Source organism: Struthio camelus, chromosome 11 (assembly GCF_040807025.1).
Source record: "Struthio camelus isolate bStrCam1 chromosome 11, bStrCam1.hap1, whole genome shotgun sequence".
Taxonomy (NCBI): Eukaryota; Metazoa; Chordata; class Aves; order Struthioniformes; family Struthionidae; genus Struthio; species Struthio camelus.
In genome coordinates this window covers 28,673,172-28,686,252 of record NC_090952.1, presented here as the reverse complement: position 1 = coordinate 28,686,252, position 13,081 = coordinate 28,673,172, and the positions used below count along the sequence as shown (strand labels likewise).

The 13,081-nt window shown below is 47.5% G+C and overlaps 1 protein-coding gene across 11 annotated transcripts in view; it reads left to right on the top strand.

Annotated features, from left to right (window-relative positions):
• The window catches only part of STARD8 (StAR related lipid transfer domain containing 8), a 113,157-nt gene that overhangs the window by 46,342 nt on the left and 53,734 nt on the right, over positions 1-13,081 (top strand). The window contains exon 1 of one of the 11 annotated variants that reach the window (XM_068956677.1): positions 4,594-4,896. The exons of the other annotated variants lie outside the window; for them this stretch is intronic. The gene's annotated coding sequence lies outside the window, so the exon portion shown is untranslated. Of the gene's footprint in view, positions 1-4,593; positions 4,897-13,081 lie in introns of those variants that run through there. 11 annotated transcript variants of the gene reach the window in all.

Below are 13,081 nucleotides of genomic sequence, written 5' to 3'. Positions count from 1 at the left end.
CACACACATGCACATGTGTGCACATGAACACATACACACTGGGTTCCTTGTGCAAGTAGCGGTCCTGGCTGAAGGAGAGCCCTTGGGCTCTCTGCCATTCCTCAGCAATATGCCATGGACTATTAATATCCTCCAAGTGTGAATGCTGCCCATTCATTGGGCTGGCTGCGGGGGGAGCTTGCGGTGCGTGCATTTTCTGCTCCTCCTAGCATTTGCCTCGGCAGCACCCCAGCGGCCAGCTCTCTCCAGTGAGAGCAGGGCCGAGCGCACGCGGGGATATGCGTTGGACTGAGTGGTTTCGTCCTGCCCTCCTTGCCTCCTGTTTATAGTTCAGTGTCTCAGAGATATTTCCTGCCTCTCTGCCCCCACCCCTCCTTCTCGTTTCCCTTCTTGAATGAGGAAACGAGTGGAAAATGCTTGAAATCTTCCTCTGAGCTGAGCCCTTTTTCCACTGGATGCTGGAGCTGCTGTGCTGCTGGGGCCATCTGGACAGAGATTCCCAGCCCCTTCCATACCAATAAAGGAGGAGGGGAGCAGGGCCCAGGCAAAGGGCATGAAGGTAGGATCTTCATGTTGCAGATCTCTCCCAATGTCTGAGTTGGCTATGAGACGACCCAGTGAGCCCCGTCTCCTGTAGGCAAGACAGAGTGGAGGAGGAGGCCGGACCTGTGTGTTGACTGGGAATGTCCTTTTGAGGTTGAGCAGTCCCAGCTCCTTCAGACTGGGCTCTGGAGCCCTGTCCTAGCATAGATACTAGGAGGAGAGACACGGCCAAGTCTTGCAGAGGCATTAACGCATGGTGAGCTCTTGCCTTACCCTGTTGTGTTCCCCTGCACTAGAAATGGTGCAGCATCTTATTGTCTCTGTCCCCTTCCCCACTTGTATGACTAGAATAAGATTTCTATCCCAGGTAGGCTGAAGGCCCACCCAGACTCGTGTGCTCACAGGTATTTATTTTATCGACACTTCTTAGCCTTTTCCTGCAGGTTCTCAATTCTCTCTCAGAGGTTCAGGAAAGGTGATATAGGAGGTGCACAATTTTTATTTATTTTTTGAAGTACCGGAAGGTACCAGTGGGGACTCTCCGAGAAGAGGATCTTCTAATTTCACAGTGGTCTGAGCTGGGGATGGATGGAGAAGGCAAGGAGAATGGCTTTTCCCTGGGTTGCCCTCCAAAGACACATGGAGATGTCCACGTTTTCCACATTCCCCTGCACGGTATCACAGTGGCTCTTGGCAACTCGAGAAATGGTCTTTGCCATCTAAGTAGGACTTGCTGCAAGTTGCTGCTCTCAGCCAGGTGCCTGTGTCTGCAGTTATACCCTTGTAGAGATGCGTTAGCAAGAACGTGTTGTTGCATTTGGCCAGATAAGAACCTCGTTTGCTGGGAGGGAGATGGCCTGATCCTGGACAGAGCTGCTGCACCACTGCCTTAGCTGATGACTGAATTCCTACTGGGGACTGCTGCCAGCAGCAGTGAAGGCAGTAAGCATGGCACTGGGTCCAGACTATAGAGGCACACATCAGAAAGGCCTGAGAGAGCTAGCTGACTTTTGTGGGGGATGTCGGAGAGGAAGGGGCTGTTTCTGGAGGCTCTCCAAAGAGTCATGTCATTCACTTGCCTTGTATTCAGACAGATTGCTTTCAGGTCAGGTATGGATTAGCTGTGATCATTCATGTGCTCAACTTGGGAACCCAGAAGATGGAAGAAAGGGAAAGGAGCTGGCTGGACTGCTCTACGTTCTCAACCCTGCTTTTTCATATTTTTCATTCCCAGGGTCATTCCACTTGAGTTAATAATAACCTGAACAATATATCACACATTTCATCCTCTGCATGCTAACTATTAATCCTTACACCTCTGACTATTACTGCAGTGTGTTTAGGGCTGACAGTGCAGAGCTGATGTGGCCCCCCTCCAGAAAGCAGATCAAGCCATCAAGGCCCTTAGAGGAACAACAGATGATGGGGTAGGGGCATATTGTGATGCTTTGTCTTTCCAGTGCATCCTGCTTTGCTGTCAGCACTCCAAGGCTTTGTGTCCCTAGTATCTTTCAAGAGATTTTGCTCTAGTAGCACCTTCAATCCTGCCCTGGCCTGGGATAGAAACATCTCTTGGGAACAGTTTGGGTCTTTGCAAGCTTTGGCAGATAACTGTCTCTTCTCATGACTCTCAGCAGGAGGTGGGGGAGCTCCATTTTGTTGATGGAGAAAGTAAGGTAAAGAGCTTGGCAGAAGGGGGAGTACTGCTGAAGGGGATCAAGACTCAGTTGGGTTCCTGATGTCCAGAAGCATCTTTCAACCCCTCTTTTGTCTGCTGTGGCTCTGTACTGGGGTTCTTATAGACTGTCACATCTTATTTTATTATTTTCCACTGATTTTCACCAGTGCACATAAATAGCCGCTTCCTTCGCCATTGTTTACAGATAAGGTAGCACTAACTGGTTATTCTCCAGGAACCCACTATGTCCTCTAACAGAAGCGCTCAGTCCCTCCTTTTCACTCCCATGGTCTCTGGCTGGCAAGACGCTCCATCACACAAAGCTATAATAAGACTTTCAAGTCAACAACAGGCTCATTCAGAAGACCTGTTGCTAAGAGCCCCTTCCCTCTGAGGGACAAGGTCTGTCTGAATATAGGCTTCTCATTGATCGTAGTGAGGGAGAGCAGAGGCAGATGGTTGAGCTGTTTTCAAAGAGAGTGGGTACCTTGTGCCATCCTCCAGCCTGGGCAGGGGTGAAGAGGAGAATGGGCCACAAAGGCAGTTGAGGTGGTTGGCAGGAGTTTGGGGATGAGACTGTAACTGGGGGAAGGACAGAAAATGTGTGTTGAAAGCGTCTCAGACTATGAAACTAGTGGAAAGTGCTCACTGTTTTTTCTTTGCGTTAGGGTGTTTGGGTACCACTCCAACCCCCCTCAGTAATTTCAAGAGGAAAGCTGGTTTGTGGCTTCCCCACAGCGTACCTAGTCTCGTTCCTGTTGTTCTGACCATCCCATGCCAAATCATTTCACTGCCTGTCCCTCCTTGCATTGCATCTGTGGTATGTATTTTCACATGCAAACTTACTAGTATCCCTTCTCTCTTATCCCTTTCTCACGCTCTGCCTTCTTTCTTCTCTCTACTTCCTTCCACTATCCGTCCTGTACTCTCTGATCTCCCGCCCTTTTACTTCCCATTTCCTACAGAACAAACTCCTTCCCTCAAGTCCACCTTAACTACTGATTTCTTTTCATCTTAGCCCCTGTATCCTAGATCCTGTCCTCCATTTTCTTCTTTATCCCACTGCAAATAATCTTTGACCAATTATATCACATATGAAATGAAACTGGGATCCAGAATTCAGTCTGAGAGACTTGTGTATTCTGTGGAAAGGATCTTGCACAGTGCTGCTGCCAAACCTCACCCTATCCTATCAAAAGAAATAACTATTGGGCAAAGAAATTCCATCTGCAGTATGAGCGTGTCCTTGGTAGAAACAAATCCAGCAAGCGCGGCCTCTCTGGTCCTTCTAACGTCTTGCTGAGGCTGGAATCCCTGCCTTTGCCACCTGTTTGGTTTGATGGGAAGGGAGAGTTAGGGACAGCCTGGCTTCCAGCCAAAAAGTGTCCAGGGACTCATTTTAGGGAGGGAAAAAGTGAGGGACCTCCACTAGTGTTTCAGCTAGGCGGAGATATTGGGAGGTTGCAGCTGTTCAGTCTCTACTCATTTTCCCCGGGGCCCAGGGAGCCCTGCTGCTTCTCTGTGTTTGTGAGTGCTAATTCCCACCCTGATGTCCTGCGTGGTGGAGGTGAAGCTGGGCCTGGCACAGAGTGCTCTGCAGTTGCTGCTGTCTGTCGCAAGATGGAGAGAAGGGAGGATGGCTGAATGGGGAAAGGACTTCCTTGGGAGTTAGGGCCAGTCTAAAGTGGCAGTGCAGGACACTGGCAGTATCTGGGGCAATGCTGGTGTTTCACACGTGTCATGGGCAGACCCTTCCCTAGGTTACAGCTGACGTGGCTCCAGGTTTTGGCTTGGCCGTGTGTGTGTGGCTTGCCCTCATTACCTTCAGCTTCCAGGGTAGTTGGGGACTAACATGTCAGTTTGGCTTGGATCTTGAGTGCTCCTGGACGCTCCTGGAGCCTCCTAGAGCCCAAGAGAGTATGAAACGATCCATGGGCTCGGTTGGGCAGCACAGAGGTGCTTCGGGACTAGTGTGCACGTCCCACTGCTGGCGTGGTTGGGGCAGGACGGAGGGCACTGGCAGAGCTCTGTGTGCCTGTAGCCAGTGCTGGCGGAGCATGTGCGGTGTTTGTGTGGCCAGTTCTTTATCTCCAGTGGAGCGTGAATACCTGGCGGTTTGCTTCCTCCTTCAGCTGCTGCAATTGACCTTCGCTTTGGAGGGGAAAACGCTCTGTTGGAGATCCCACCGTGTTAGAGGCAGCAGGAATGTGCCTTTTGGAAATGTATTCTCTCTTTTGTGCCTTAACATGTGCAATTTGAAAGCGAATGCAGCCAAGCAGGGCTTAGCAGCAAAGGGACTGAGGCTTTTGGGAGGCTTTCCAGAAGCCCCAGCTGGTTTTGCTGCTCGGGGATTGGCCAGGGCTGTGGGAGGACTGTCAGACGGGGCGCGATCACTCCCGCACTTACAGCCTGGCCACCTGCGCGTGAGCTGTACTTACATTGACAACAGCTAAGGAGCAGCAGCGCCTTAGCTAGCAACAACTCCCATGTGGAAATCTATGATTTATCCAGCTTTATCTTTGCCACCTTCCTGTTGTAGCAGTGGCTGTCACTGATGAGCTAAAGGATTCTCACTGTCTACTTTCCTTTTCGCCTGCTTTTCTCCTACCAGCCAGTATTTGGCAGTTCTTCCCCCAGGAAGTGTGGTTTTGACGGAGACGCAGTACAGCCTGAAGGTAAATCCAACCTAGATTTCAGCGACAGATTGTGGTGTCTTGGGTGCCTGCTGTTTTTATGCTTCTGCGTGTATGAGTGCAGAGGAGGAAGAGGGGAGAGAAGGGAGGGAGGAGCTGTGAAGGATTTGGTAGGGCAGCGTCCGGCAGTCCTTATGTGTAGCTGCGGAGAATGCCTTTCAGGAAACGCTGCCAGGTGAGGCTGCTTCCAGCAGCGGCAGCGGCAGCAGCAGCAGCAGCAGCAGCGGCAGCGGCAGCAGCAGCAGCGGCAGTGTGCTGTCGGACTGATTATCTGGTGTTTTGCAGCGGCTGCTTGAGTGTCCAAGTAAACTGACTGACAATATCTGTGTATCAATGCAGTCGACCTTTTCACTCCCAGCAAACCAATCTCTAAACTAATGAAATGAAGTGAATGTACTGGTTACTGTTTTTGGACTGCATGGATTTTCTCAGGGCTCCTCTTCACCCCTTCTGTAACTGGGATTAGTGAAGATTAAATTGGTGGCTAAGAAAGCACAGGTTTGACGTCTGATCCATAGACCAGTGAGTTAATGGAAAAACATGCGTTGGGTTTGCAAGGCTTTGGATCAGGCCCTTATGGGTATGGTGAAGGGGGAAGAACAAACACTGCATTATGACTTTCAAAACTGTGTGCATGTATGTCCAGTTGCTGCTTTCTGTTGGAGATCTTTATACTTAGCAGAAGCGTAACAGTTTGCCATATGTAGTTTATCATGTAGTGAGCTAACGCTCGTCTGTGATAGCGTGTTACGAAGGTGGGTGGCTGTTTTCTTCAGTGAGTATTTGTTCATGGATAATTTAAACATCAATTCTTTCTGTGTATGATTTTGTGATTTATTCTTTAGAACGCCTGTTTGGTGCGTAGGGAGGAGGGAAAGCGAAACCTTTTCTTTTAAAGATCATCATATAGTGGCAAGATGTCAGAGCATATATCACGATGTTATTGGCAGTAGTTTGCATTCTTTTCCATGGGCATACCTGAATTCTTATCAATGAATGTGCTTTTTTGGGTTTGCATTTTAACTGAAACATAGTGAAGAAATGTAGAAGCGTCACTGAAGCAGGCTGAGCAACTCCTCACGGTCCTCTTCATGGATATGCCATCCGGGACTGTTCTTTGCACGATAAGTTGTGCAGGGAATATGGGGGCAGTTCAAACCCCCTACATTTTTCCCCATCATTTTGGGGAAAAATCAGATGAAATCCTAATACCAAAATCTCAGTAGTTTTCTTATGTGACAAAGCATAAAACCGCAATGCAAAGCAGGTATAAAACCTAGCTTATGGGGAGGTCCACACTTTCACTTTATGTACCTTTGCTTCTTTTGAGAAATACTTCTCTAATAAAAGACTGCTGAATAAATCTTATCATGTATCTGTTAAGCATTCCTTTCCTGTGTTGCCTCAAAGGTCCAAAGCTAAACACATGTATGGGACAGATTGCCAGCAATTTAGTTCTGTAAGAGAACAAAATACGGTTATGCAATAAGGGCCCTTCAGTGTTTCCCTTTATTTCTGTACTAATTTCAAAGGATTTGAAGGTTCTCAAAATCATTTCAAGGAGAGTAAAAGCTCTCCTTAGGGGGAAGAAAGGTGCCTTTTGCCTGAGAGGTAAACTGCAAGTCTACCAGGGATTGCTGTGTGGCCCTGCAGTGAAGGAACAAACTGACAAGTCCGACTGGACTGAGACACCCAGGCAGTGCTGGGTGATGTTAAGGGCCAGGTCGCTTGACCTCTTTGCGGCTCGGTCAAGCCAGGTGGGAGTCTCAGTGAAAATCAGAAGTGGTGCGGAAAGCCAGATGTTGTGTGAGAAGTTTATCGGAATAGATAAAATTCAGACATCAGAACAGAATAAATTATCACCTAGTAGGTAGGAGGACAGAGTCTCTTTCCTTAAGCTATTTATTTCTTGAAGGGTATGAGAGTGTGTGACCATAAGCAGAAGTTTACCAGCTTGCATTTGCAGTCTGCAAGATTTTGGAAGAGTTTTTGCATTCAGATGTATGTGGGAGTTTAATCCTCCAAATATAGGCAGTGTGTCAGCGGTGAGGCTGCTAAGGCAGGAAATGACTCCCAGTGCAATCAGTTACTGTGTCTGAATGCATGCTCTGTGGAGAACTTTAAATGGATCCTCCGTGAAAGAGAGCATGTGTGTGTTGTTCCAGAGATTTATCTCACTGTATTCATTGGTGCATCGGATAACAAGGGTATCTCCCTTCCATCTCCACCAACCTGATAAATAAAGACATTGTTCCATCATTCTGCCTGCCAGATTTGGTAAAATGTATCACCAGATCCCGGGAATTAAAGCTGAGTTTAGTTGTAGAGGATATAAAAGGCATTCTTGTAATAGCATGAGAGCCACAAAGGCTGAAATACTATTGCAGAGGCATGAGAAGTCCAGCCGATATGGCTCTTCACAGCTCTTGCCAGAACCTCCTGTTCCACGTTGTGCCCTGTGCAGGTCCTAATGGTAACAGTGGCACTGTTCTGCATCTTTTGAGCAAAGTCAAAGGGGAATGTGAAATTCAGCCCAAAGCGTTTTTTCCCCTTCTCTGAAGGAACTAATAGGAGAAGAGACCCTGACTGAAAATGGAGAAAGCATCCAGTGTGCCAGAAAGCATCCACTTGCCCCTGGACTTGCTCGAGAACAGGGTGGCAAGGCAAGGCCTGACGAGCAGCACTCTGCCCTTCTGTTGAGGTTCTGTTGTGGTGTTCTCTGGAAGGATTAGAGCATTGAATGGAGGCTCAGTGTCTTTGGATGTGGCTGTGTGTTGTTTGCAAGTGTGGCACTCACATATGAGATGGGTACGTAAGTGAAGAGTAACTTGGAGTATAGATCTCTCAGATTAACTCTACAAGTAGAAACATATGAAACTGTTGACGCTGTCTTCCTTTTACGTGTGGGTAAACTGAGGTGTGAGATGAGGTACGTATGGCAGCAGAAACATCTGCAGCTCAAAGGGACAGAACTGGAAGCCAGATCTTCTCTTTTTTCAACTTCTCTTTTTCTGCAAGCTCTCTTTCTCATCCCTACCAGAAAGCATGAGGGATGTGTTTGGTTGGATTTAGTGGTGGAATAAAGGATATGTTGAAAAATGGCAGGAGTCTTCCTGAGAGCCTGATGGCCAGGGGCTAACGCAGGAGCTGAGGAGGCATTCATTAACCTTTGAGCTGAGCTCCAGCGCGATCTCTGGTGAGGAACGTCGGCAGCAGAGTGCGGCCACATTCCAGTAAAGCCAGGGGTCTCCCGCCCTGGTTAATGATTGAGCCACAATAACCCTCCTTGTGCTGAGTCTTTCTGAAAGTCACCTCCAGATAATTATATTAACTTCTCCAGGCTGTAGAGGCAGTGTGCAGAAATTTAAAGAGATAGAGTCTTTTTCTGTATTTTCGTCAAATTTTTTCTTTTTCGTGTGCGGGAAGTGCTGAGTGACGACTTTCCTGTTTTCGTTTTCTGTTTTCTATTTGATAGATTTGGTGCGTTAATTTACACAGTTTTGTGAATTGGATTGTTAGACATCTTGAACTGTGCTGGCCTTGTGTGCCAAGAGCTAGCATTGCTCCACTTGATGCTTCTTGACTGTCAGCTGCTTGTATTCCTCTGTTATCGCTCCTGCTTGAGGAGCGGTCCCCACTGTACCTGGCTGGTACAGTGATTTCTCTGCCTTACTGTTTGGGGCCACACATTCGTTTTCTTACAGCAGTGAGTCATTCTTAGCTAGGTTGACCATATTTTCTAATCAGGGCTGTTCTGAATTAAGGCCTGAGCTACTCTGTAGAAGTTAACGGAGTGATCCCGAATTCAAACCCCAGGTCAGTGAGAGGAGAATCCTGCTGCCAGTCCAGGGGCCTCTAACCACTATATTTGTTGTTGTTCAGTTTTGCACATATCTCAGCCAGATGTTTCTCCAGCCTGCTGTTCTTCCCCTCTTTTCCGTTTCCAGGCATTGCCTGAACTGTCCCAGTTAATAATTGACACTTTACCCTTGCCACGTGGGCCTTGCACATTTACTGAACATACAACAGTGGAGCTGTTTGTCTAGTCGTTTGAAGGATTCCTTATCAGAACGGAGCACTTGTCATCCAGTGCCAGTTACAGGCTGAATAAGTGTTAACGGCTAACTGTGGGAAAGGACCTTAATAAACAGAACAGCTTGGAGGACCTTTCTTAATGAGAAAGTGCCCCAGGGGGCCTGACTATTTCATATTCCACTACAAAAAGGCAACATTGCCATCTTGAGTTTCTTATATTGTTATATAGTCAGCCAAGTTCTTTTCTCCTGCTTTCTCAGTGTCCGTCTTGCAGATCCAACTGAGAGCACCAGCGTTGTGTCACAGATTGCTGCTGCCAGTTCCGAGGAAGCTTGGGACCAGCAAAACTTCATGGCAGCACTGAGTCAGGGTGTGGTTTGATATCATACCTTATGTAAGTAAGATGCAGCGGCTGAATTTCAGGCTGCTGCCAAAAGAGACAGTCTCTCCCTTTGCGTTGGATCTAGAAATTGCATAGGTTTTGGGAGCTAATCCACCTGGAAAATATTCATGATTGCTGCATTCAGTGCAAAGAAAGCAGCAGGAGCATGTGGCAGTCAAGTGGATTAGATGTTAGTCAAACTGTGCCTTTGGGTCCGATGATTTGCATAACGGGCTTAGAGCAGTAGGAAGAGCTACAGGTCAGAGCTGTCTCCTTAGCAGCACAGTGTGGGGGAGTCTTTCTCAGCCTCGTCTAAAGCCTGGTCTGGTCTAGCTGTGCTGTCTGGCTGTCATGGACTTGGACAGAGGTACTCAGTATTTACCCTGACTGTCAAAGCCCAGGGTGTTGTGAGATGGGGTGAACCTTCAGCAGAGCCAGAGCTGTGAGGAGTGCTCATAATATCCCTGCAGTTACTAGCAGGAAGGTAATTATCAGTGTGTTTCCCTCTCATGTCCTCTCATTTCTTTTCCTCCTGTCTATCCACATTTGATTATCTAATGGGAATGATCAGGGATTTTCATGACATCATGGCCCTCAAGTCCAGACCTTCCAAGACAGGATAACTCCTCCCAAGAAACTAAGCTCCCAGTGGAATCAAGGGCATTGAGGTACCTTGAGCATCTGGGCCTTCCTTCCCCAGTTCCCAGAGGTGAACGTCTGGATCTAGATCTCTCTGTACCCTGTAGTAAAGTTTTGGGCCTCCCTTTGCTTGACGGGGAGCAGGAACTCAGCAGCTCCTCCCAGGATGGCATACCAGTGAACTGAAGGGGCCCAACGTATGCTTGAGCGTGGGTGTGCCTGGGGATTTCCTGCTGTTTATCTTGGGGAGTGAAAAGCATCTGACTGCAACATGTGCATACGGGGTCTGGAAAGAGCCTGCTCATTCTGATTTAATCATAATCTTGCTGCACCCTTTTGGAGCAGTCTTTGATGCTTATGTTCAAAGCTTGCTAGGACGAAAGTGTTTAAGGTTAGTACTTAAAAAGAGTGCATGGGCTCTCAGTAGCATGGTCCACCCTCTTTATGCACTTGCTAATTCCAGAACTGCTAATGCAGGTATATGAGGTAGAAGTGGGAGAGGATCCTTCTAACCTGCAAGTTTGTCACTTCTCAAGTGTAATTAATCTGCAAGAGTAGATGAAGGGGTTTCTATTCTCTCTCTCTCTCTCTCTCTTTCTCTCTCTCTCTTTTTTCCATGAATTTTACAAGAATAGCTTCACACCTGTCAAGAGCACAGATTCTGTTTCTGAATGCTCTTTTGTCTTAGGTAACACAAAAGAGGCACATTCTCTTCCCGTTTCTTCTCGGAATGGCAACAAAACATATCCCCTCCAGGCCCCTCCCAGGTAGAAGCAGTGCTCCAGATGAGTACGCTGCCACTTGTTTTAGAGGGATATTTGCCTTCCAAACTTTTGTTGTGAAACTAGGCCAGTAAATCTACAGACTTGGAGGGTTCTGTCTTTTGGCTGCCAACCTCTGATGTGGGCTGCAGGTGGTGAAAGGATGAAGCAGGGCTACAGAGACTTCTGCCCTCCCCCTTCCTCCCACCCATCTTTTCTTCCAGTAAAGGATCAGGTGTTTGCACAGGCCTGTGGCTGGCATCCTGCAATACCTCCCGGTACCAGTTCAGTCAGGGTGGTGGGGAAGGAATCAAAGGTGTAGAGGACAAGACAGTGCGCATTTGAAAAGGGAAAAAACAAAAACAAAATAGGAAGAGCTAGAGAGGATGAGCCTTTACTGCAAAAAATCGGAAAAAATTGGGTTGAAGGAGCAGCCAGTCAGGCCAGGGTGAAGAAGGGGAGGTGGCTCTTGGGTTGAGGTTTGTTCAGAGGACATTAGCGAAGGGGCAGCTGGGAGAGGGAATTCCCTTTATTGCACCCCAACTAAACTGTAAATGCTCAAGGGCAGTCGCAAACAGACGTATCACAAGACTGCTGGGATACTGACGCTCACTGGTGACTCAAAGCTCACTTGATCTTATTTCATCAGTGTAATTGGGTAAGAGCAGAACATCTGGGGAGTCAGACCCAGCATTTGAGCTTCATTTTCCCAGACAAATAATTGCCCCAGCAGAATCTTACTGTAAGGCGTTCCTTAACAATCACTGTGTCCCATCTCTTCTTATCGTCTAGAATGTTGCCCCTTTTCTCAGAAGAGCCTCTCTCAGATCTGTCTTTAAGGGGCTGGTTTCTCTGGTTTCACAGCCCAGAGCAAGGTGTCTTTTCTCCCGTGGAGGACTGTCCATTACATGAGCCTCGCAGAGCGCACACATGTCAGTGTCATGCTTACTCATGGGGCTTGGACACAAACTTTATGTTGTAAAGATTAACGTTCCCTCTAATCTAAGCCTGCTGCCTGGAGCTACTGATGGAGCCTGTAGTTTTTCTCCTGGAATGAAGTCCTGAGGGTTATTTATGCCAGCGCCTCAGAAGAAGCAAAAATTTAGGAAGCAGTAGTTTCCTCCAGTTAAAGAAAAGTTTAAAGGACTTAGCATGCCTGAGATAGCGTATATGAGAAAATAGGTCAGTGACTTCACTGTCCTGGAGTTTCTTTCATTACCCTGCTCTGGTCCCCTCTTCTTCCCATTTCTTCTCTGGCCCGGAGATTATTTTCCTGGCAGATGCAAGACTGAGCGTTGAGTTTATGGGCCACAGTAAATTCAGCGTGTCTTTAACAATGTCTTATCCTGTCCTTTTTGTTTCCCTCAGCCCTAATGTGTCCATCTCTCAGAATCTGTGGTGGGCAAAGTAACAACTGTCAATAACTGAGCTTGGCTTTGAGTTCACCTCTGCTTTTTATCTTTAGTTACAAGTATGTCTGATTCTCATCTTTCATTGCTGATTTGGAGCAGAGAACATTTCTTGCTGGACAGTTGTATGGTCTCGTTAGCTTCTGTGGCATATAAATCTTCCTTGCCGACAGGTTACCTTGGCAGTGGTTGTCTTGTAAAGGCAGATTAAGGTGCCTGTGTGTCTGTCATTTTATCTTCTCAGGGTTTCATCCTGTTGCAAAAATTAATGAATTCTGTGTTGTGGCAATCTTGTAACATAACTGATAGTGTGACAACAGGTTGCAGAAATTAAACTGCAGTCCAAATAAATAATTTACAAATCTTGCTATAAGACGTCGCAGTGTTCCTCCCTACCATACAGAAGTTACTGTCCTGTGGAAGAGGCGCCAGGGTGGAACATGCACTGATTCCTCAGACCTCTTGAGTTCACAGTCCTGCTAAATTACCTCAAGCTACCAGTGAAGGTGCCTTATGCTGAGATGGCTTTTCAGTGGGAGAAGCTGAGCAACGGTGCATGGCAGTGGGGGGCCAGTAAACTGCCTGAGATGTGGTGCCAGACAGGTAGACACGGGGGTGGTGGTGCTGACACCTCAAATCCCCACGGCTGTCTGCTCAGGGAACCTGAGCCGGGATTGCAGTCTGCAGCGCATACTTTGGGTAGAGCCGTGTCTGTGACAGCTGAGGGGAGGTGCAATCCCCAGCTGCAATGTTTCTACCAGCAGAAGTGCCAAACATAAGCCATGTGTTTACTGTAAAACTCATTTTACTTGAGAGGTGCTTTTATTGTCCCAGTAAAATCTGTGTCCAACGTAGTATAATAGTATTTGCAGCAGAGAGTTTTTGCTGGTACATTAGGCCAGGGTAGTACTCTCAGTGCAGGTTCCCAGGTAGTTTACATT